The sequence below is a fragment of the Arvicanthis niloticus genome, chromosome 13 (assembly GCF_011762505.2).
Source record: "Arvicanthis niloticus isolate mArvNil1 chromosome 13, mArvNil1.pat.X, whole genome shotgun sequence".
NCBI classification, from domain to species: Eukaryota; Metazoa; Chordata; class Mammalia; order Rodentia; family Muridae; genus Arvicanthis; species Arvicanthis niloticus.
The window spans coordinates 75,299,267-75,324,034 of record NC_047670.1 but is presented as its reverse complement, the minus strand read 5'-3'; the positions used below and the strand labels follow the sequence as shown (position 1 = coordinate 75,324,034).

The following is a 24,768-nucleotide window of genomic DNA, read 5'->3' as shown; positions in this document are numbered from 1 at the left end:
CCAGGTTGTACCCATGACCACAGAGCCCTAGGGAATTTACCACAAGTGCTGGAGGAGGGGATGGTCTGAGTAGCAAGCCTGGGCTTCAGGGTGCCTGCATTCTGAGCAGTGTGGAGCAAAGACCTGAGAGTCAAAGGTCATGGGGCCAGTCGCAATTATCCAGGCTGCGGAGTTGCAGTGGGAATAAAAGCAGCTGACCTGGAGAGGAGAGAAGACCCCCTGGTCTCAGAGTAGGGGTCTTTGGAAATTAGCTTTTTTTTTTTTTTTGGAAGGCTACGGTCTATCCTTTTGACCTCTTAAAGAGAGTGAACACACACACACACACCTCATAACCATCTAGTGGGGGAAAAGCTATTTCAGGGGGAGGGGTGTCCCTCTGAAAATCCAAAGATTGTGCTTAGCGGGCCACATTTTGGAGCAGGGTAAGACATTCCAAAGGGCCTGTGGTAGGTGGGGGAGGTGCTCAGAAATCCGGCCTGGCCTTTAGGAAGACCCCAGCCAGCCGTAATGGGAACCACACGTAGGACAAGCTTGGAATCCCAGATTGCCTGTGACGTTTGGCTTTGGAATCGGACACTTGGTTGAGGTCACTCCTGACCTGCTGAGGTCTGAGGCCTCCCGGCCCTCGCTCCCTTCCTCGTGGCTAATGGCTGCCAGACACTGAATTCTGCACCCAGCCCTGGGGCCTGCCTGCTTCCGGGATAGGGGATGGTTCTTGGGTACCATTTCCTGTTGCGGAGCATCGAAGCCCTGAGGAGTAGAAGTTCTCAGATGAAGATTTTAGGTTTCCTGCTGGGCCAATATGGGGTGGGCTTAGATATGATGGAACAAAAAGGCAGAGGCAGGCAGCTCTCTATTGACTCCGAGGCCAGTCTAAGTTGAGGTGCATTCTAGTCCAGCTAGAGTTACATAGTGAGATTCTATCTTTAAAAAGGCGTCTTTCTGTGTTCTTCAAGAACTGTGGTCTGGTCCTTGAACCTCACAACCACCCTGGAGCTTTGCAGAGGCTTCTCTGTAGTATGTGAGGGACTCCCCATCATCATTCTGGCAGGCTTAGCCTTCCCGCTGTGACCCACTTCAAGCACCAGCAGGAACAGGGTGAGCCAAAATAGAGGGGAAGAGGTCTGTGAGCAGGCGCTTTGCTTCCGAAGAATTTTGAGGAAAGGAGAAGACATTGCTACACCTTCCTTATAGCCCTGTGGCCACAGTGTGGGTGTGTATGAGTATGCTTTGCTTTCCAGCATCCCCCCTCCTATCCCTCCCTCCAACTCCCCGCCCCCCATCCCACCTCACCCCTTGGTACCCTATTTTAGAACTTCTCAGCGTCCTGCTCAGTCTCAGAAGCTGGAGGACTGCATTCCTGCGCTAAGGGGAGGAGGAGGACTGCTTAGACCCTCTTCTTCCTTCCAGCACACACTCATCTGCTCTGCCTCTGAATCTTGACGTCAGCCAGTGCCTGGAGAGTGCGTGGGTCCTAGAGGCTCTGCTCTGGAGGAAAGCTCTTCCGTTGGCTTTTGAGATACAGTCTTAAAGCCTAGGCTGGCCTGGAGCTCTGGGATCCAGATATTGTTCTTTATGGCTCCAGGCTGGACAAGCCTCTGGGTTTTCGATTCATTTCTTTTTAAGGATTAATTTTACTTTTAATTCCTTTCTCTCTCTGCCTCTCTGTCTTCTCTCTCCTGTGTGTGTGTGCGCGTGCGCGCGTGCGCCCGCGCTCACAGAAAATCATCTATCACCTGGAACTGGAGTTACAGGTAGCTGTGAGATCCAACCCACTAGGGTGTTGGGAACCAAACTTAAACTCGGGTCTTCTGCAAGAGGGGTCAGAACTTTATCTTAACCACCCAGCTATCTCTTTAGCCCATGAACAAGCAAGCCTCTGTACCTGGAGCTACTCCATTCCTAGATGGAACTGAAGGAACCCAAGGTTCCAGTATTCATCATGTTTGCAGAGGGGTCCCCTGAGGCAAGGTGACCAAGCACGCTCAGAGCGCAGAGCAGGTCAGGGGCAGCCTTGGCCTGACTTAGTTCTACACTCCCGTAAGGCGTCTTGGTCTCAAAGTCCTTTAGAGATGACTCCGAGGCTTCCGGAGTGAAATCTGCCCGCTGGAACAGACTGGAAACCAGGCTGCAGTTGCCGAAGAGTAAACCAGTGTGGGAGCAGCAGTCCTAGAAGTAGGCTGCAACTCCAGGTAGCCCCTCTCAACCCAACCCATCCCCCTCCCCCCACCAGTCCGGTTTCGGGAAGCTCTCCCAATGAATATTTAATAGCTAGTGCTGGGCCTGATTGAATTTTAATGTGGGCGACCCGAGCCCTGGAGCCCAAGTCCAGGCAATTAGTCAGGAGCCATTAACGATGACTGAGCTGATTTATCGGCCAGACAAGGGCTGAGAGGGCGGGGAGAAGCTCAGGCCTCCAGCAGCCCAGGATTGGGCCACAAGGTCTTCGGTACCAGCCAATCCCCACAGACATCTCGTCCTGCTTTGCATCTCATCTGCATAGCATCCCCGGAGGGTAGACCTCACTGGCATCCTGTGGGGGAGGCGGCTGATGGCTGGGGCTAGACCCAATCTGGGTCGTTCTCTCATCGAACGATGGTGGTCACTCCAGAAATACAAAACTTAAACAAACAGAAAACACTGTATTTATTACACGTGGGACTCCATCCGACCGTCCCGCGGTTCCGGGGATCTCCTCTCTACCCTAGTTGGACCTAAGAAGGAAAGAATTACAAAAATGATGCTGGTCTAGGGTCAGCCGGGAACTGGGCAGAGCTGAAACCCCGCTCTCAACAAAGGAAAAGGACTCTGCTCGTAAAAGGCTCTGAGTTGAACTCTCATTCCACCCCAGGCACCGGCTTCCCTCCTTTCTGCCCCGCCCACCCTCTGCTTCTGCACTGCTGGGGGATGGGAGTGTGGGGTTCAGGGTGCTCCGCAGTGCTCAGAAAGCCAGGAATGAAGGCACCGTGCTCTTGGAAGAGAAGGGCCCCCTCCCTTTTCGTACTCTCCTCCTCTATCCCTCATCTCCCTGACCTGGGTGAATGAGCTGAGATTCAGCCTGGAGTGCTCTATTGAACTATGCCCGACCTCTTAAATCCTAGGTCAAGGATTTAGCTGGCCTGTCTGCTGCCACTCTGGCAGGTGGCCTCCTCCTCACTCCCCCAACCCCCATCAAGGCCTTCTGCAGTGGGCATGTGGTGAGAGAGGGTAGCCTCCCCTTTCTGAGGCCAGTGGCCTTATGGTGCAGGTCTCATCTGAACTGGGTTGGGAGAGCCTGGAATTCTACTGTGAAGGGAATGTGGACCCCGAGTTGAGAGGTCACCAGAGAGCTTGGCAGTCAGGGAGAGCTTCCTGGAAGAAGTAGGGCAGAGTAGGAACTGGAAGGAAGGGAGGAACAAGGAGAGGAAATCCTCTGCAGCCGCCACACAGCTACAAACAGGATACCGCAAAGGGACGCTCAGAAAACCTCACGTGCCAAGCGTAGTTGGCACTCCAGCTGCAGCAGACCAGCACGAGGCTGCTACAGAGGCCGAGGAGGATGTTATCCCCGTTTGGTGAGCACCTGCTGTGTGCCAGGTGTGACACTAGATATTTAAGTGTATTGATTGTTTCATGCAAACACACCCAACCCATGTCCCACCGGCTGCCTAGGATAGCTGCGAATGTGGCCACATACATTTGTAGAGGGCGCTATCACCTTGCAACCTCAAAAGGTGCCTAGGGAAGACAAGGGTGGCCACGGGTTGGAGAGACCATACCTGGCTCTGCCCTCTGGTCTGTATCTGTGATTCTGAGACTTGTCAGGGCTGAGGGACAAGTGCCTGGCTGTCCACCCTTACCTCTGGTGACTGTGGAAGAGGGTTTCGGTAGGATGCAAGGCTGGATTGAGTCAAGCTGGCCTGTGGGCACCAGAGCTGATGGGCTTCTGTTCCTGCCCTCGCCAGTGGAGGCTTCAGTGACTTCACCTCATCATGGAGGGTCCACCTTGAGGAATGGAGTCTGTGTTTTCTTTTCAGGAGCAATGGCCACAGGTCACTATTACTGTTGGTCATCCTAGCCCTCCAGAGAGGACAGTGAAGGATAATGTGGACCCCAGCATACATTTCCCTCTCTTGTGCCTTAAAGAATAAAAATGTGTGCTGTTGAGATGGCCCCGTGTGTAAGATGGCTCAACACTTGCTGTCAGGCCTGGTGACCTGAGTTCTGACTCCACAATCCATGTGGTGGAAGGGGAAAGATGACTCCAAATTCTCCACAGGTATGAGCACCTCACACATAGAGACATACACACTTCCACAGGCAGGAACAGCCCACCACACACACACACACACACACACACACACACACACACAGAGAGAGAGAGAGAGAGAGAGAGAGAGAGAGAGAGAGAGAGAGAGAGATACACACTTCCACAGGCAGGAACAGCCCACACCACACACACACACACACACACAGAGAGAGAGAGAGAGAGAGAGAGAGAGAGAGAGAGAGAGAGAGAGAGAGAGACATACACACTTCCACAGGCAGGAACAGCCCACCACACACACACACATACACAGACACACACACAGAGACATGCACTCTTCCACAGGCAGAATCACCACCTCTACACACACACAGAGGCATGCACACTTCTACAGAAGTGAGTACCTTCCCTACACACAGAGGCGTGCACATGTCCATAGGCAGGAGAGCACCCCCGACACACACATAGAGACTTGCACACTTGCATAGGCAGATGCACCCCCCCCACACTTAGAGGTATACACACTTCCACAGGAACAAGCACTCACAAACACATACACACACAAACACATACACACACAAACACATTAGGGGCATGCTCACTTCCACAGACACAAGCACCCCCACCCCTTGAGGCAGACACACTAAATGCAGGAACAGAGAGCATGGATGAGCATGGATGAGCCTCAGAAGAGTGGAGCTGTTAGGAGAGTACCCCCTGGGGAGAGGCAGCCTTTGGTCCTTCCATTTTGCCCACTTTGGGTAACAACATGGGTCTGGAGCTCCACCAGTACTTTAGGATGTAAATTTGAGAGTTAAGTCATGTGCTGGGCAGCTCGTGGGTGCTGGTGGGATTCCCACACCAACATTTTCATCTCCAGATTTCCTTTGTGTGAGAAAGAATTTAAGGTGTCACCCCAAGTTCAGCTAACACATCCAAACGAACCTAACTCAAGGAGACGCTGGGGTTTTGCTGGAAAGATTGGTGGATACACACAGCAGAACTACACCAGCCGCATTGTGATGTGACACCAGTCACAGTTTGAATGTGAACTATGCCCCAGAGGCTCATGTGTTGAGGGCCTGGTCCTAGCTGGTGGCCGTTGTGAGAGGTGACTGAATCATGGAACCTTGACCAGAGCTGAAGAGGTTTTAGGAAGTAGAGGAAACAGGTCACTGGGGGTGTGCCTGTCCCTGGCCTCCTCCTGACTCTCTCACTTCCTGTGAAGTGAGTTCCAGCATGTTCTCCCTCACTGTAACTTATCTAGAAATGGCCCAGCCAACTTACCACAGAGACTCTGAAATTAGGAACCCAAATAAATCTTTTATTCTCTAAATCATTTGTCTCTGAATTGGCTAACACAGTGACCCTCAGGGGAACCACCCAGAGACGGTGTCAGAACACAAAGATAGAAGGACCCAGGAGCTGCAAATACTCCAGACTTCTGGGGCATGCTGTCTCATCAACTCTTAGCTGTACATTCCAGAACACTTTTTCTTTATTTGTTCTAAGACAAGGTCTTAGTCTACATCCAAAGCTAGCTTGGAACTCCTTTGTAGCCTAGCCTGTCAGCAAACTTGTGGTAATCCTCCTGCATCAGCCGCCTATGTACTAAAATTAGTGGTGTGGTTGCCCACACCTGGTTTCCTTTTAGCACTTTAAAAATCAGTATACGCCTTCTACTCGGTGGCATCTTAATATGTCAGCTAGACGCCCCTGAAAGTCGGCTACCCTTCCTGCATGTGTGAACTTGGTGGCTGTGCTGGCTAGTCTTATGTCAACTTGAGTCAAGCTAGAATTATCAGAGAGGAGGGAATGTCAATTGAGAAGACGTCTCCATAGGATCCAACTGTAAGGCATTTTCTTAATTAGTGATTTATGGGGGAGGGCCCAGCCTTTGTGGGTGGTGTCATCCCTGGGTTCTGGGTTCTACAAACAAACAAACAACTAAACACATAAAATTAAAAAAAAAAAAAAAAAAAACATGCTGAACAAGCCATGATGAGCAACCCAGTAAGCAGCACCCCTCCATGGCCTCTGCATCAGCTCCTGCCTCCAGGTTCCTGCCCTGTTTGTGTTCCTGTCCTGACCTCCTTTGATGATGACCAGTGCTGTAGAATAAACCCTTTCCTCCCCAGCTCGCTTTTTAGTTATGGTGACTTGTTGCAGCCATAGAAACCTAAGACTTTCCTGGCTTTCTTGGTGTCTCAAAGGACAGTTGCAGTGATGTCTTAGTCCTGACTCAGCATCATCCTTTTGAATGGGGCCAGCATTTCTGTCATAAGGAAACACGTCTGTAGAAACTATGAGAACCTCGGACACCCAGCCAGTGCCAATTGGGAACTGAGGTCTGCCACCAGCCATGGGAATGACCTTCAAAACAGATTCTCCAGCTCCTGGCAGGACAGCTTGTATGCAGTTTCACAAGACACCATGATGAGCCAGAACCAGGAGCTAAGACTCCTGTGCTCCTGACCCTTAGAGAATAAAACGTTTGCTGTCTAAAGCTGTTAAGTTTGGGACAACTTTTTATCCAGCAACAGATAGTTATATCATACAGTGCACTTCAGAAATGTCTGATCACCAATTTCATTAGTCTTCTTGAGGGTTCAGGGGGCACCAGCATGAAAGGCAGGCACCAGCAGTACAGAGTTTTAAAATGATTCCAGGAACCAGACACTGAACATGAGAAAGCTTTTTCTATTACTTAATTCTTTTTGTTTTGGGAGGAAGCTCAGAACAGGGCAGCACTCACCAAGCACGCGAACAGCTCCTGTCCCGAACAGGATACAGTTTTAAAAGAACTTTTATTTTATCCACATCTTCTGTATTATAGATGAGCAAAAGTGATTGATGTCAGAGATGTATTTGTGAGGCTGACCTGGCGGCACAGGCCTGCAATCCCCGCTGTGTGGGGCGTTGGAGAGAGACAGTCACAAGTTCTTCCTGGGCTAGGGTGAGCTCAGGTTCTGCACAGCATAGTAACACCCTGCCTCAAAAGGAGGGAAAAAAAGGAGGTGGGAGGCTGGAGGGATGGTTCAGTTCTTATGAAGCTCTGGGTTTGATCCCCAGCACCTACATGGTGGATCACTGCCGGCCGGGGCGTCTGTAATCCCAATTCCAAGGGATTAGAGGGCCTCTTCTGGCCTGCCCAGGCACATTGTGCGTGTGGTATTCAGATTACAATAAGGCAAAACACCTAGGCGCGCACGCACGCTCACACACACAAGGGCAGCCAAACTGGCTCAGTGGGTAAAGGTGATTGCTGCTAAGTTTGGTAACTTGAGTTGAAGTCCCAGGGCTCACTCAGCAGGAAAGGACAGACTCTCAAAATTTGCCATCCAAACAATGCCATGAACATGTACCCATTCAAATAAATGAATACATCAATAAATACTTTAAAAAATGAAGAACCTGTTTTCTGCACTCATGGATGGAGGTGGCCGGGCTGGGCAGGAGATTGAGCTCTCTGGCAAGGCAGCACACAGGGTCCAGCAATGGACAGTTGCAATTATTTTTAAAAGTCTTTTCAATAAGTGATATGGAATCCTACTCAGTTTAATTGGCTTTCCTTTCCAATAAATCTAAAGTAGTCACACGGAGCTGAAGAGATGGCTCAGTGGTTAAGAGCACTGACTAACAGCTCTTCTAGAGGTCCCAAGTTCAATTCCCAGCAACCACATGATGGCTCACAACCATCTCATAATGGGATCTGATGCCCTCTTCTGGTGTGTCTGGAGGCAGCTTCAGTGTACTCATATAAAATAAATCAATAGATAAATAAATAAATAAATAAATACATCTTTAAACAACATTTGTTTAAAAAAATAAAGTAGTCATGCTTTTTAAACAGCAGTGACGACTAATAGAATGGTCACGTGCTTGTTTTATGGGCTAGGCCACTGAGGGAGGTTGCTGGAACTTGGTGTAGAGGGTTTTAAGCCAGAGTCCTATAGCAACTGGGTGGTAGAGGGAGAACGGAGAAAGGAGGACAGACGTGTGTGAGGGGCACATAGGGCTGGGGCAAACAGCTCGAAAGTATTTAAACATCCACAATGACCACTGTCCGAATTTCCAATAGAGCATTTATTATTCAGTGTGTGTGTGTGTGTGTGTGTGTGTGTGCAGATCCTGGGGACTGAGCTTGGGGACGCTCCCATGCTAGGGAAGAGGCCCTATTCCTAGGCCTGGCTGCCTTGGAAATGCCTGCATTTCTCAAACAAAAATAAGACATGACAATTTTCCTATTTCAACTTTTATTTGCCCCCAAACCTTTTTTGGGTTTCCAGCAAACAGAAGGGGGTACAGAAACCTGCAGAGGGGACCTTTTCCACGCCCACCAGGTGCCTGTTAGCACCCTGCCCCAAGGTGGGGGGGGGTAAATGTTGCTCTGAGGGGGAGGGGTGGGGTGGAACTACTTTGGGTGCAGTTAAGGGTGGACCAGGAGGCACAGCCTTTAGTCAGCTAATGAGAAGGCAGAAGGAGAGGTGTCCATCGAGGCACAGGGTGTTAAGTTCACAGGTCCAGCAAATCAGTATCTGGGTGATTGGTCCTATTCCAAGCCAGTCGATGTGGCAGTCTGAGTTTCCCTCGTACAGCCAGTCAGTTAGCAGTGGCCTTCTGAGGGGGCAAGGCTGCCTGTGTGGTGAATTGGTGTGGATCGCCCAGCTGCCACCCCACACCCAGCGCTGATCACCCTACTTCCTGTTTTGAGACCTGGTGCAACGTGGCCCAGGGCTCAGTGTGAGTGTATTCCTGAAACTGCCTTCATGCTCAGAATCCCTGCTTGCCAGGCCAGGGCCACCATCATCAGTCCCCTTGGGCAGTTCTCGCAGCCTATGAGTGGCATAGGCCTTGGGGGACATGCCCCATTCCAAGGCCAGTCTGGGAGGCTGTCTGAAGGAACTGGCAGGGCAGTGGACAGAGGCCTGGGCTCCTAGCTAAGAGATAGATCGTCCCCCAAAGGTGGACTACAAATTTTTTCCTCATCAAGATTTTGTTTCTGAGCCAGTGAGATAGTTTAGCAGGTAACCGCATTGCCGCCAAGCCTGACTGAGTCGGCCCTTCCTGGAAGGGTCCTCTGACATGTACACCGTGGCACCCAGGTGCACACACACACACACGTCTATAACACATGTTTTTAAAGCTTTAAAAAGAATTTCATTAAAAACGTTTTGTTTCTGAGAAAAAATATCAACAGCAAAGGAAAGTTAACTTTTGCAAGTGTGCATCACATCTGCCTCATTACACTGCTGTCAACAGCATTAGACAAGAAACGGTTCTCAAAATATTTGACACTGAGAAAAGCAAGTTGCAGAAGTGAACAGGCATGGACACACACGCACACCCAAATGTTTGGCAGCTACAAAAGATCACCATGGTTCACCTCTGGGCAATGGGATTAAAGTGTTTGAATTTTAATTTTTAACTTTTGTGTTTATTAACATCTCCTGATTTTTATGAGATCTTAAAAATTACTTGTGCAACCAAACTGTGTGGGTATGTGTGTATGTGTTTATATGATAGTGTGTATGTATGTGAGCGTGTATGTATGTGTGTGAGTGTGTATATGAGTGTATGTGTGTACGTGTGAGTGTGTGTATGTGTGTGTGTGTGTATGTGTGAGTGTGAATGTTTGTGAGTATGTGTGAATGTGTGTGTACATGTGTATGTGAATGTGTGTATGTGTGTGTGAATATGTGTTGAATGTGTGTGAATGTGTGTGTGAGTGTGTGTGCAAATGTGTGTGAGTATGTGTGTGAATTTGTGTGTGAATGTGTATATGAATGTGTGTGTGAATATGTGTGTGAATGTGTGTGAATGTGTGTGTGTATGTGTGCGTGTTGAGTGTGTGTGAGTGTGTGTGAGTGTGTATTTGTACCCTGGATATAGATTGTTCTCTCTGTGTCAGTGTACCTCACAGGCATTTCTCCAAAATGGCTCCTATTCCTCAGGTCACAAAGAGGTCACTAGGGAAGCATAACAAAATGGCACTTCAGGGGCTGGGGAGACGGCTCACCCACTCGGTAAAATGGTTGCTGTGCAAATATGAGGATATAAATTTAGATTCCCAGCACCCACATAAAAAGCCAGACCTGGTGGCACGGGCTTGTATCCCCAGTACTGGTAAAAATCCCTAGAGCTTGCTAGCCAATCTCTGGTCTTCAAGTTCAGTGAGAGACTCTTTCTTAAAATACAAGATGGAAGCCAGGTATGTGTGTGTGAAGACACACACGTTAAAAAAAATTGTTTTGTATGAGTACACTGTAGCTGTCTTCAGACACACTAGAAGAGGACATTGGATCCCATTACAGATAGTTGTGAGCCACCATGTGGGTGCTGGGAATTGAACTCAGGGCCTCTAGAAGAGCAGTTAGTGCTCTTAACCACTGAGCCATCTCTCCAGTCCCAAAGATACACACTTTTAATGACTGCACTGAGGAGGCACAGCAGGAGGAATCTCTGAGTTCCAAGCCAGCCTGGTCTACCTAGTGAGCTCTAGGCTAGCTAGGGCTACATAGTAAGACCCCTCCCCCAAAACAACAACCACCAAACAGTGGAGAAAGATTGAGAAAGAAACTGGACATCAACCTCCAATCTCCATATGCACACACATTCACAGGTACCTGCACACATATGTATAGTTACACACACACTGGACTTTACATGTAGACCTAGGTGTGGTGACATTCAACTGTAATTTCAGCACTCAGGAGGCAGAGGCAGGCAGGTTGCTGTGAATTGAAGGCCAGCCTGGACTGCAGAGTGAGATCCAAGCCAATCTGGGGTAAGGAGAGAAGCAGACAGGCAACTTTGAGCCCTATTATGGTGGCCACTCAGCTCTTTCCAAAGTACTTCCACAGATCATGCTGTTTGAGCACCACTATCCTTTCCCAGGTGAGGAGGCTGCAACCTTCACTGCACCCCAAGTCCTGGTTGTTACACCGTAGCTGCACTTCTACTGTTTCTCTGAGACATTATCTCTCTTTGTAGACTGGTTGTCTATGTACATCAGACTGGCTTGAGCTTGCAGTGATTCCCCCTTCCTCTCTGCCCCTCTGCCTCTCTGCCCCTCTGCCCCTCTGCCCCTCTGCCCCTCTGCCCCTCTGCCCCTCTGCCCCTCTGCCCCTCTGCCCCTCTGCCCCTCTGCCCCTCTGCCCCTCTGCCCCTCTGCCCCTCTGCCTCTGCTGTGTTGGGGTTATAGTCATGCAGGATCTATGTGGTTTCTTGTACTGCCCGCTCTGCTCCCTTGCTGCACCTACGTCTCTGGATGCATCAGTAGGCGCTGTCTACTAGAAGCTGGAGTCTTTTGAGGCCCATCTTGGCGGGTCCACTCTGTTCTTTATTTATTTTCCCCAAGACCCTCTCTTTCATTTTTTTGCAACAGGGTCTCATTCTGCTGCTAAGGCTGGTCTCAAGCTCTAGGACTTAGGCAATCCTCCTGCCTCTGTCTCTGGAGTATATGGGATTACAGACATGCACCACCTATTTAGGCTCTTCTCTGTTACGCTTCAGTATTTTGCAAGGGCTTCTGGAAAATGACCGACAGCTGAAGTCGCTTCAGGACCAGCTGTTTTCTTGGAGTTGTAACTATCCCAGATGAGAACGGGGCTAGAGCTGGTCCAAGTGGGGAACATATGCAGGGCCTGGAGGTGGCTCCTTTGTGACCCAGGGAGCACGGTACCACAGCACCACGGCACCACGGTCCTAAGGCTCCAGGGGCCCACGGCCCCACGGCCCCACGCCCTCACGGCACCTCTGTACCACAGCACCGAGGCACCACAGCTCTGGTGGGGTTGGCTTTGCTAAGCCCCTCCCCTCTGAGGCTCAAGGAGGGAGTTGAGGACCGAGTTAGAAGGGAGGAGCTTGAGCAGGAGGCACAATCCACTACATTAAGTACAACCAGATGTACTGAGACTTTCCGATCAGGCCCAGCCCCAGAGGGCAAAGCAGGGGCAAGGGACCTTCTATGCAAACTGGTTTTCTAATTCCCCACCCTGTCCTGGGTTTGTAAACTTAGTAAAAGAGGAGAGACTTCCTGTGGGTCTCCAGGGACTGGCGTGTTAAGAGGGCGTGGGTCCTGCAGGGGTGGGTCCTGTCTTAGAATGTACAGGGGTGGGGTGGAGGGCATGGGGGATGGGAGGTGGAGTGGATAGGGGTGGGGGAGCGAGAGAGACACGCATGAAGCAGAGATCTGACTCGATGTGTAGAACCTTCTAGGAAAAGACCTTAGAGGACGGCTGGTTTGTAGTTACCAACGGACCACAGGGTTTCACAAGTTCAACTGAGTTGGGTTCTGAAGGGAAATAAGATTGAGGCTCAGGTTTGGAAGTGTTCAAACACTGGGGATGTTACTGAGTTCTGTAGGACTAGAGATACAAAGTGGGGTCAATTCAAGCTGCTGGTGCAAAAAAAAAAAAAAAAAAAAAAAAAAAAGCCGTGTCGTAAAAGGGAGTGAGTGGGGGGACCAGGGGACCTCTGTTTACATAGCAACAGTGGTAAGTTGAGGATTCTGAGTGTGGGGTGCTAGGGTCCCCCTGAATTAGGCATGTAGAGGTGAAATAGAGACTCTTTTCTGGTGGCCCGACATAGAGGTTATCAGAAAGTAAAGAGTGCATTTTCTACTTTCCTGAGGTTCCTAGTGACTCTCCGGCTGGCTGTGGGGCGCTGGCCCAGACCCAGCCTGAAGCAGGGAGTGGGGGACACTGGTGTAAGTTTAAAAACAGCAGTGGGGTAAGGCACAGCCGGGAAGGTCTTAGGGATGGGCATGAGTAGGAGGGCTTTGGCAGTGGAGGAGACTTTGGCAGTGGGGCCTTGATGGCTGAACCCCAAACCCCAAAGGCTGGCACTTAACGTTTGTAGCCAAAGCAGCCTGAGCCCAACCAGTGGCAAGTTTGGGCAGCAGCTGGTGGGGTGTGGTGTCCTCTGGGCACACTCCCTGTTCTCTCCAGGACATGCTTCCTTCCTTTCCTGCCCATAGTGACTCCTGAGGGGCCAGCAGAAGACCACATAGAAAGAGTTCCTGCCCTTTCCTCTTCCTCCCTTCCACTTCTTTCTGCTTCCTCCGTCCACCCATCCTTCCCTGGGGCCCTTTTCTTTCTTTTTTCACCCCACCTGCTCCCTCCCTCTAAAGCCCTTCCAGTGGGCGGAGGCATGCTGCATGGTCTTGGAAAGCACTTGATGCTCATCTCTGGGCCAAGATGTACCCACCCGCTCCTATCCACACATGCTGTCCCACCACGCGCACACACATGCAGTTGCTAGCATCTAACCACACACCAAGCATAGCCCCTGCTCCTGGGTGAGTGGCAGTGGATACTTCATGCTAGAAACCAAACAGCTGCAGAGGGTGGCGGGTCTGGGAGAGCAATGCGTTAGCTATCGTTACCACTATTATTATCCAATCCATTGTGGGCACTTGACCTGCCCTGGGAGGCTCCCGGTGACCTCAGCGGGGGGCTTGCAGGGCACAGATCCCTTGCCTGAGGGCAGATAGGAGAGAGGTCAAGCAGGAGCCCTCAGAGATTAGCCCCCCAGAAAGGCTAAGAATGGAGATATGATGAAAGGCCATTTGCCAGGACTGAGTGTGTGTCAGTTTCGAGGTGATGTATTAACAGGACCTTAATGAGCTCAGAGAAGGAAAGCAATACTTCACTGCCTGGGCACTGGACAGCATGTAAGTGAAGGAGGCAAGTAACCAAGCTCCCCTCACCTGCTAACTAAAGCCCTCACTGTGACCGGTGGCCACCTGAGAATCAGAACCTCCTGATACTGCCAAGTTGTTGGGCTGGCCTGTGGAGATGCTTTTGCGGCACACCGAGCATCCGGATGAGGCGTGAGCAAGCTCTCCGGAGATCCTGGCACCAAAAGGCGGTTGTCCCTAGGCAGACATGACCATTTCCTTCAAGCTGGGTGCCTCAGAACGCACCACCTCATCTTAGAACCCAGTGTAGCCGGGCAGTGGTGGTGCACGCCTTTAATCCCAGCACTTGGGAGGCAGAGGCAGGTGAATCTCTGAGTTCGAGGCCAGCCTGGTCTACAGAGTGAGTTCCAGGACAGCCAAAGCTAACAGAGAAACCCTGTCTTGAAAAACCAAAAAAAAAAAAAAAAAAAGAACCCAGTGTAGTCTGGTCCCAGGGACACCCATCAGCAAGGCCAGCCAGCCTTGGCATCCTGTCACAATTCTGGATGACAGAGGTATCTCTGCTCGGCTCTGGTGGATGCTGGTCCCCAAGGGAGCCTGCAAGGGCTGGGGGTGGGGGTACAGAGAATAGGAGTGCAGGGACTCTAGATCAGGCTTTTTTTTTTTTTTTTTTTTTTCCGAGACAGGGTTTCTCTGTGTAGCCCTGGCTGTCCTGGAACTCACTCTGTAGACCAGGCTGGCCTCGAACTCAGAAATCCGCCTGCCTCTGCCTCCCAAGTGCTGGGATTAAAGGCGTGTGCCACCACTGCCCGGCGATCAGGCTTTTCTGAGTGCTCCAAGCAAGGCGAGCTTCTCTCTGGCCTCGGATGTCCTAACAGTGAAGAAAGACCACATTTAAGCAGTTTCTTGTTTGTCAAAGCCCTTGCCCTGCTAAGATGGGGACTGTAGCTGTTTGCACCCCGCGTTTCTGATTATGATGCTGAGGGCCTGGCCCAGCACTCCTGAGATTTGGTGCATCCCTGATTTGTGTCAGGGTGTATGGGTGGGTAAGAACGGAAAGGTGGTATACAAACAGAAAAATTCTGGGGCCAGAAAAGCCCTCCCACACCTCCGTCTTGATGAATCTCAGAACTTTATTGGATACTCGTCTTATTTCCATATTTAGACTATGGGGGTGGGGTGGGGGAAAGGATGATTTGCGACCTGTGCCTTCCCTTTCCCTGGCATCTGCAGAGCTGCCTGGGTCTGTGGGATCCTCGACTTTCCGGAAACGTGATCACAAGTGAAGAGATAGTCTTTAGAATTTTGCCAGACTTGGAGGTCAGAGGCCTGTTCTGCAGGTTAGAGGAAGCCCCTCCAGCGTGAGTCCTGTCCTACGGATGCTCTTGCTGAACTGCCACCCGGAAGGAAAGGAAGTCCCAGAAAGGGTGGCCTCAGAGCCCCGAAGCACTACCTAAGGGTGGGAAATGCTGGTGACAGAACGTCTGGATGCTCTGGGCTCCTCCAGAACCTCCAAGTGTCGGGCCTGCGCCATGGCCTCCTAAGGCCGAGGGGGTCTCGGCCTTTATTGCCACGGAAGCTCTGAGATGCTTAAAACCGAGCCTACTCTAGACTGGGAGAGACTCAGTGCAAATTCCACTGTCACCTGTAAGCCCACTAGGTGGCTGGGGCTCCTTCTTCGTAGGTGCTGGTGTGCCCAGGGTGACGGTAGTCTCTTTGGGCAAGCTCTCCAGTGTGATTGTCACACCACCGAGTCCATTGCTTCAGTAGTACACACACACACACACACACACACACACACACACACACACACACACACTGTTCTGTGGCACCTGTGCAGAGACAGTGCCTGGTTATGCGCTCTGCCAGGGGCATCCTGCAAGCTGTTGCTCTGCACGCCCAGGGCAGGGACGTAGGCCAGAGTCCACAGGCGTCCTAGGGGAGGTGGTCTTGGCCAGGCAGCGGACGGGGCGGGTCCGGCCAGCCGCCTTCCCCTTTGCCCTTCGACCCAGGAAGCGGCTCACAGCCAGCGGCCACTCAGGGCAGCCAGGAGCTCAGTCCTGGCCTCTGCGCCCGTCCGGCCTCCCCGGTCTCCCCGCCTCCAGGCCAGCCTCCACCCCCAGCGCAACTTCCCGCTCCGACGGGAGGGGAGGCGGGAGCGGGCGAGCAGCCTGAGAGTGGCGCAAGGACACGCTCGCACCGAGGGTCATTTGCTCTTTTTCCCCCGGGTGGCTAATTTATTTTCGAACCCGGGGAGGGAGAGGCGGGGCGGTGAGGCTGCTGAGAGGGGCCGGGCGAGCGGGGCGGGGGCGGGGCGCTGGGAGGGGCGGGGCGCGGGCCCGGAGGGAGGGCGCTGGGGGCGGGCGAGGGGAGGCGGGGTGGGGGTCCTGCCTGCGGGGGGAGCCTGGGCCGCCCCTTGTCCGGCCACCCCCACTGCCCAGTCCCGCTCCCGGCCGCAGCGGCCGCAGCAGCCGCAGCAGCAGCGGCCCCAGGATGGTGAGCGCCGCTGACCCTCAGCCCTGGCCCGTCGCCCCCGGCCCGCGCTCCCGCCCCGGTCCCTGGGCCGGACGCCCCCCAAGGCCGCGCACACTCACCTAGGACCCGGCCGGGATGCCGAGGTACGCGTTGCAGGCCAGGGAGGGGGCAGGCGCGGGAGCGCGCGGGCCGGCCGAGGGTCAGGGGGTGGCGACTGTGCGGTCCGATGTCCAGAGCTTTGTCCGCGGGCGCGGGCCGTGAGAGGCCCGGGGAGGGAGGGGGCTGAAGGGCAGGGGGTCCAACTAGGCGGAGGTCGGAGGGCAAGGCCGGGAGAGACCCGAGAGGGTGCGTGGGATCCTAGGGTCATTTCCCCGGAGGAAGGGGGTGACCAGCGATGAGATCGTCCCTCGGCCGCCAACGGGCACCCGGTTCACCGCCTGGTCTGGAGCCGAGGAAGTGGTGTTAGCGAGCGGCGGGCTCTGGGGAGTCTGCGGGCTTGGGGTGAGGGAGCCAGGATTTGCGGGTTCGGGTCCCAGAAGGATCCGGCGGCCTGAGCCCGAGGGCCGGCCCGCAGGCCCCTCCCACTCCGTCAGGTCTTTGTCCAGCGGCCCCTGTGTGTGCGGGAGGGGGTGGGGGCTGGGTTACTGGCCTGGAGATTCCCCAGCATCGTGACGGGGCAGTGACAGGAGACTGAGGCCATTTCGGTTCCTGCGCCCCTAACGCACACGCCCTTCGTTTCTCCTCAGCCTGGGACAGCAGCCCCAGCTCAGAGTTGGGGTGTTGCACGAAGCTGCGCTTACTTTCACCCGTGGGCTATTGGTTACCGGGACCCCCCACCCCCCGAGTTCTCAGCTCTTGCGAGAGCTCCTTAAACTTCCTCACTCCTAGAGCCTTCTGGTCTATGCGGAGATTCCTACTTCCAGACCTTTGGTAGAGGGTCCCCTGTAGATTATTGGGCACACTGTAAGAGTTTAATAGATGTTGGCTTCCTCCCGGACCTCTCTGGTCCAGTGGTTCCCGGGAGGGCCTGTGAGCGTTCAACGCTGGGGAGAGCGAGAGCAAGCTTGGAGCCTGCGCCCCGCTGCGGCCCGGAGTGCAGGGGTGGGTGGGCGGGTGGGTGGGCTGTTAAAGGGACGGTCACTAAATCAGGATTAGGCCGTGGGGCTGTCAGGCTGCCGGCCCTGTCTCCATGGATACCTAATTTGGAGGAGAATAGAGGACGGAAGAATGTTTGTGTTGTCCGCACGGGCAGTAGGGGCTGAGCGGGCTCCTGTTTTCAGCCCAGTAGCTAGGAGTGGGGATCTGCTCCCCTTCCCGCTTTAGGTTTACAGTCCGGGAGCTTCTGGGTTCCTGGGGTTTGACACCTCCCCTGGAGCCATCCAGTATTTGGAGTGGACCTGGAGAAGCTGCAGTCCAAAGACCTCTGACTGCACGGGGGTAATTTTGGACCTTCCCAGAATCCCATCCGAAATTCCTGAGCATCCTTCCGGAACCTCCCGTCCCCCCAGTACCCCTAGGTAGTGTGCGAACGTCCTTCTCCGGGTTTTAGTGCCGCCCCCAGGGACAGCCGTAACGGGGTGCAAGGGGGTGCCGATCTGCAGTGCTCCAGGATCCGTGAGCGGGTTTTCGACCACCCTGAGCTGTGGGCAGGGGGGCGGGGCGGGACTTTCTCCAGTCGCCCGAAGAAAGGGGAGGGTCTTGCTTGGATGGACCGGGAGGGCGGTGTGACAGGCCTCGTAAATCGCCCTTACCCACGTTTATCACCATTTCATTTATTTCTACTTGATTCCATTGGTGCCCGCAGCATCCAGAAGCGACCCTCACGCCCTTGCTGTGCGGTCTTCTGAGGGAAGCCCTTTTGGGAGTTTAGTTAAAAGGCAGGATTGCAGTTGCTCCTTCTCAAGGTCTCTAGGAGTAGGAGAGGGGCTGGATGACCAGGGATACGGTTGGCCTCCAGGGCCCTGCATATTCTTTGGCTCTGGGGAGGCCAGAGGCCAGAATGAGGGTCACCTAGTCAGACAATTCCGGTACACAGCCAGATCGAGGCAGGGAAAGGGAAGGCAAGAGAGAACCCAGGCCCCAGCGTGTTGTTCCAGAGTCCATTCCTGCCTCCCTCCTGGTCATCCATGGCCACAGCTTTTTATGGACCGAGCGTCCCTCCCCTCCCCTGCCTGGCTGCAGCTTTATTGCTGGATCTCAGGCTCTCCACGCAATTTCACGCCTCTCTGCCTTTGCTCCTGCTGTTCCTTCAGCCAAATGCCTTCTCCATTGTCCCTGTCTTGCCACAACCTCCTCATTCTTCAAGGCCCAGCTAGGATGCCACACATCCCCCTGTGCAGCCTCCCCAGGGTCCCCGGCTTTGTCACTTGCCCCTCCCTCCATGGTCTCCTGGCGCTGCACCTGTATCTTTCTCATTGTGGCTGAGTCCGAACTAGGCTCTGCCTCCAGGAGGCCAGCATATATACACTGGCGCCTGCCTCACAATGTCCTCTGTACCGTTTGGGTACCATAAATGTCGGTTGGGTGAGGAAAAGAAGCGCTGTGAAGACTTTGACCTGGTGGTCAGCAAAACCTGGAATCCGGTCACTTTGGGCAAGAAACTCTTCCCTCCTGGGTGGTTCAGCTCCTCCTCTCTTTCTCCCCTCCTTCTTGGTGACCCTCCCCAACCCACCCCCCAAGTCCAGGGAGGACTTTGCTCCTTTCCATCTCCACAGACCAGCATTCTTCAACCCCCCCCCCCCCCCCCCGCCATTATCATCCTGTTAAACAGAGAGGCCAGTCAGGATCCATATGGGTCACATTAACAATTGCTTATTATCTGGCTGAGACACCCCCCCAACTCCCCACCACTAGTTCTTACTGCAGCAGCTCTGGATCCTGAGCAGTCTTGCCTCCCCTCCCCCCACCACTAGTCATGGAGGAGGTCAGGGGACAGGTTGGTCGGTTGCCCTCTCCCTCCCTGACCCCTCTAGCAGAATTTTGCCCGTTCTTGCCTTGGCACTTAGTGACTTTGTCACCTTATTAATGAAAACCAGGCTCTACAGGAGGCTGGCTCAGCAAGGTCCCAGGGCTACATACTGAAATGTGACCAAGGCCTGGCATACCTTTGGTCTGTTGCCTTGATAGCTCTTGCCACCAGTGGGCAGAAGTCACAGAGGAAAGGGTGAGCCATAGTCACCTGCAGTCTTAGTCCTGGTTGACCCTGCTGTCTCCTGGGATCTAGAGGGCTAGTAAGGTAGAGAGATTCTCCAAGCTGTGTGACATTGAATTCCAAGGCTTTCCCTGCAAGGAAGAAAGATGACCAGTGTAAAACTGGATGTGAGGACTCATCCCTGCAATCCCAGCACTAAACAGGCTGAGACAGAATTACCTCAAGTTCAAAGCTAGCCTGGGTCACAGTGAGATCCTTGTTTCAAAAACCAACCATTATCACCAGGTGTAGCTTAGTGCTATGGTATATGTATGTGACCCCACCACACCCAGGAGTAAAACAAGAAATCTGGTGTTTCCTGGAGCCACAGCAGAGTTAGCTTGAGTTTCAGAGTGGGTGAGCAGGGCTTGTGTTTAAGTACATATAACTGGAGTCTAATGTGAGGGCTGGAAGCTTGCTCAGTAGTAATGCATTTGGCTAGAAAGTACAAGGTCCTGGGTTGGAGTCTCTCCTCTCTCTCTCTCTCTCTCTCTCTCTCTCTCTCTCTCTCTCTCTCTCTCTCTCTCTCCAGGATTTCTCTGTGTAGCCTGACTGTCTTGGAACTCACTCTGTAGACGAGGTTAGCCTTTCGAGAGATCTGCCTGCCTCTGCCTTCTGAGTGTTGAGATTAAAGGCCGACTTCTGGGTTGGATTCTGAGCCAGTGGGGCAAAACAGCAAACTGCGGGTCTCAACGTTTTGACTTACAGAGCCCGTAGAAATAAAAGTGTCCCCAGAAAAGTGCATTGTCACCGGCTGACACCTGAAGCCCATAAGGAGTATATCCAGAAGCCCTCCCCTGGTCCAGTGCCTCTGAGGTTCTGAGGACAGCCAAGGTCTTCTGACCTCACTGGGTGTTTGTCCCATGGCAGGGGGACTGTATGAGCTGCAGGTGTCACTGGCAGGGGTCTGCTAAGCATGGCGCAGCTTCCAGCTGGGAGGGATCACAGTGCTTTGGCTGTTCCCGCTTCTGATGTGAGGCTTGGAAGGGCTAAGTTCCCCTTGGGAAGTGAGCTGAGGAAGGTGTTGAGCATCTCACGGAGAAATGAGTGAGCGGGGATAGAGAGGCTGGTGTTCTTGAGTGACCCAATCCGTAGGGCTGTGATTTCTGTGAAGGGGACGTTCCCCTGGCTTGCCACACCAAGAAAACACTGAAGTGGTGCCGTCGGGGGCCTTGCGGCCTTCAGTTCCAAATGAGTTGTGGACAGCTTTAGAATTCACCTGTTAGCTGGAGGTGAGCAGGTGTTCAGTTAAGAGCCGAGCCCACACGCACCCTGTTTTCTTTCCTGTAGCTTGAAGTCGGGACCTTGTACATGCTTGGTGGGCACTCCGTCACTGGGTTCTATCTCCACACCCGAAAGCCTAGTTTATATTGTCTAGTCCTGGACTCCCAGGCAGCATCAGGATGAGGAACAGGGCTCAGGAATCACGAAGGCAGGAGAGCAAGTATGGCTCCCCGCAGGAATTGGGGGACAGAGGCCTGCCTTCCTCTGTCTCATTCAGTGCCTGGCACACCTAGACCAGTGACAAGATTAGTCATTGACACAAGGAAGAGACCACTGTTTGACCCCTGGGTGGATCCCTACCTCCTGTGATGACCCAGCAACACACCACCATCCTGTAAGGATCTCAGTCATGCTCCCGAGAGCATCAGCTGTGCTCCCCGAGATTTCTTCTACATCAACAAGGTTTTCATACTTGGAGCCAGAGTTAGTCTCTCTCTAAAACCTTTTCACACCGATTGATTGGTTGATTGCATGCACGTGTCACACGTGCGGAAGTCAGGAGACAACTTGGAGGAATTGGTTCTCTTCCCACCATGCGGGTTCCAGGATGGAATTTGGTTTGTCAGGCGTGGCAGCAAGCACCCTTACCCACTGGGCTGTCTCACCAGCACTGGAGGGGGTGCCAGCTCATGTTGCCTGCCACAGGCCTCTAACATGAACAGTGGGGCACCAGCAAAGAGGCAAAGACAGGCTTTGGCCCCAAGATTCTCTGCATACTGGTAAGGAACCTCTGAGGGTGTGGCCATTCATAACTGTACAGGGTGGTTTGGGAAGAGGTTGGGAGGAAGTCCAACTGCCAGAACAGGAATCCTGGGAAGGGGCTTGTCCTTGGGAGTCTGTGTCGTGGGAATCAGCAGGCAACTGGGACAAGGGTCACTTAGCGCTCGGTCTTCCTGAAGCTCAGAGTCTGTTTTGACCCTTGGATGCTTAAGAGTCTGGGGAGGTGTTTGTTCCCTGAGGTCATAGGGGAAAAACCTAGTAGTTACTATACACTTCCCAATGCTCCCCACCCTGCACACTGTGACTCCATTTCCACCTGGCAGATGTATGTTGGGAACAGACAAGCTCTCTAGGGACCCTGACCACCAGGAGAAATTGCCTCTTCTGCTTTGCTTCACAGAGATACAGCAATTCATAGACGGCTTTGCTTCTCGGAATTACCAGATGCTAGGGATTTTCCATGAGTGGAAGTTCATTTGAACATCTTATGGCTAAGAATTCCAAGCACACAGGGCCTCTGGCAAGGGTATTTGTACTGGTCATAGCATGGCAGAAGGGCACATGGCCATTATGCTGAGACAGAGGGAACCTGCTAGGGATAACTGTCCATCCTGGTAATGCTATTGGGAGACAGTGTTTTACTATGTAGCCCTGGCTGCCTTGAACTTACAGAGATCTGCCTGCCTTAAAATGTTGAGATTAAAGGTATGAGCCACCAGCTTAGACCCTACTCCTCTTGTGGGAAGTAGTGCTGGGTCTTGAACCTCAGACCTAATACTTGCTGATTCATGTCTTGGCTTGAACAGGAATCCATTCGTGAGGGCAGAACCTTTATGGTTCAACCACTCCTTTAAGGGGTGGGGTCTCTGTTTCTTTGTCTTTGTCTCTTGATTTCTGGTTTTTAATTAAATTTATTTATTTATTTATAGATAGGGTCTTACTGTGTAGCCTAGGCTGGCCTAGAGTTCACGCTGACTGGCCTCAGGCTTCCAGTCGTTCTCTACCTGTGAAACTCTCCTACCAAGTGAAATATGGGCCAGCACACCCAGCTTCAGCTTGAGTTTTAGCAAGGAGCCTCAGGCTTAAAGCTGCAGGCCCTTTCTCTAGAAGAGCTTCCTTTGCAGACAGACCAAGTCCTAAGGGGATGGCCTCATCTGTCTCTTGCTTTCCTACTGTCCCAGCCTCTTCAGGCCTGAGGTTTAGAGCCCTAGCCCCTCACTGAGAAACGTGGGGCTGGGTTACTGGGGATGACGGAGCCTGGGAGTCCAGCTTGGGATTCATTAGGTGTCCAGCAGGTGCCCACCCATGTGGGAACAGCAAGAGAGCTTCCCAGAGGACAGGAGCGCTCCAGTGGAAAGGCAGTGTTGGATGTCCAGTGTCCCTGTGGGTGGGGAGCATGGCACTCCAGGGTTCTAGAACCTTCCCTCAGGTTCGCCTTCCATGAAGCCAGAAATCTTTCATGGAACTTTTGCTATTTGTCAGGGGGTGATAAGTGGTGATGGCTTTCTCTGAGTGTGACAGTGACTCAAACCACTGTCTGGAGTTAACACTGAGGACAGAGGTCCTCAGAGTCGGGCCACAGGGACAGCTTTAGAGGGCCTGAGCTCTGGGCTTGACTGGATGGGAGGAGGTTTTAGGGGGCCTTACAAATGGTGAGGGAGGCCAATTTGGATGGAGGAGTCAAGTTGTTGTCATTTTGTTGTCTGTTAAATCGAATGGTATCCCCTTGGCCCCCTGTTCCAGCCTGTTGACTTAGACAAGGGAACTGTACCACGGTTTCCTTAACTTACAAGGGAACAGCACTCTCTGTGAAAACCGGGCATACAGAAGTGGGTAGTCATGTGCTGAGAACCTACCAGAGCAAGCAGAGGGGTGTCTGTGGCTGCTCAGTCTTTGCTTAGTGTCCTCCCCCAGTCTCTCCTGCTTTCTCTGTCCAGGTGGCCCTGCAGCTGTGGAAGCTATCTCCTTGGGGACAGCCCTTCCCACTCAACACCCAGGTGGACCGGCCTGGCTGCATAGCTGAGTGATTCAGCTCAGCACCCCAGGGCTGAGGAGAGGCTGGGAGGGCTGCCTGGGCCTGTTTTTTCATCTTTGGTCAGGCAGGCACTGTGAGGGCATGTCTCTCATCTCTCATACAGTACCATATGCAGGAATGGGGGCAGGTTTTTTTTTTTGTTGTTGTTTGTTTGTTTTGTTTGCTTGTTTGTTTGTTTGTTTGTTTTGGCCAGGGAAAAAGGACCAACCAGACATTAAGCCCTTTGGAGGCCTCCTACACCAACTCAAGGCAACTAGATCCTAGGTCCGGCTGAGTGGAGGCAGAACACAGAGTTTGGAAGGAGACTCTGGGCTCCTGGCCTGAGTCTTGTGTTCCAGGACCTCTGAGAAGTTTGTAGATTAAGACAGTTTTCAAACACTACTCTTTTCCTTTCTAGACAAGCACAGTCTTATTTGTACAACGAAAAGTATTTTTGAGAACAGATCCCAGACTTCCCATCTGCCAGAAGGGCCAAGTGCCCTAACGGTTCCTTCTCTCCTGCCCATCCAGCACCAAGCCCCAAAGGTCGGAGAGCCTTCCGTGCAGACCCACAAGAAGACAGACTGCTAGAGAGCAGTGACCCAGCTCAGCAGAACGGCTGACAGCTTCCTTCCTTAGTGCCTGTGTCTTCCCCACTGGTCCCTAAAAGCCCTTGGTGCAGGCCTGTACTGCTCTCTCTGCAGAAATGAAGGGGAACAGAGGCCCAGAGGGTAGTTGATTTGAGGTGGGCCAGCTCAGGGTTCAACTACAGGTCCTTGAGTATTCAGAGGAAAACCCAAAGCATCTCTCCAAAAAGAAATTACAGAGACAGGCCCAGTGCAGGCTGTGAGCCTTCTTTTCTGGAATGCTTTTTGCTGGGCAGTTGTTTGAACCTGAGGATGTAGAACCTGCAGCCGCAGAAGGCTGCTGTCCTTAAATTATTATTAGAAAGCAGTATCGACCAGCCCCTAGCCCTAAGGCCTCGGTTCCCCTCACACATGTCATCTACATGTGGGAAGTTAAGGGGGGGAGGGAAAGGACAAGGAGTGGGCACTGGGGGAAGCGGCAAGGGGTGCTTGGTCAGACAGCTTGGCCTAGGGAGATTCATGCACAAGGGTGTTGAGCAGGGAGGGGAGCTTGGTTTAATGACTGACAGCAACTGTCAGGAAGCATCTAAATGGTGGGACAGTGGAGCA

The 24,768-nt window shown here is 52.7% G+C and overlaps 1 protein-coding gene and 1 non-coding gene across 5 annotated transcripts in view; one reads left to right on the top strand and one right to left on the bottom strand.

The window, feature by feature from the left end:
• Positions 1-2,278: 2,278 nt before the first annotated feature.
• On the bottom strand, positions 2,279-17,442 carry LOC117719309 (uncharacterized). Of its 3 annotated transcripts, none has more exons than XR_013103502.1 (3): positions 16,484-17,403; positions 3,840-3,984; positions 2,279-2,714 (listed from the first exon to the last, which is right to left on the bottom strand). It is a non-coding gene; the product is annotated as an uncharacterized LOC117719309 (transcript). The 3 variants fall into 3 exon arrangements; XR_013103501.1 differs by having other exon boundaries at positions 2,279-2,621; XR_013103503.1 differs by lacking the exons at positions 2,279-2,714; positions 3,840-3,984 and adding an exon at positions 15,005-15,342 and having other exon boundaries at positions 16,484-17,442.
• The window catches only part of Fignl2 (fidgetin like 2), a 27,976-nt gene continuing 19,442 nt past the window's right edge, over positions 16,235-24,768 (top strand). The window contains exon 1 of one of the 2 annotated variants that reach the window (XM_034517054.2): positions 16,235-16,507. The gene's annotated coding sequence lies outside the window, so the exon portion shown is untranslated. Of the gene's footprint in view, positions 16,508-21,535; positions 21,558-24,768 lie in introns of those variants that run through there. The other variant, XM_076912122.1, reaches the window with a different exon arrangement.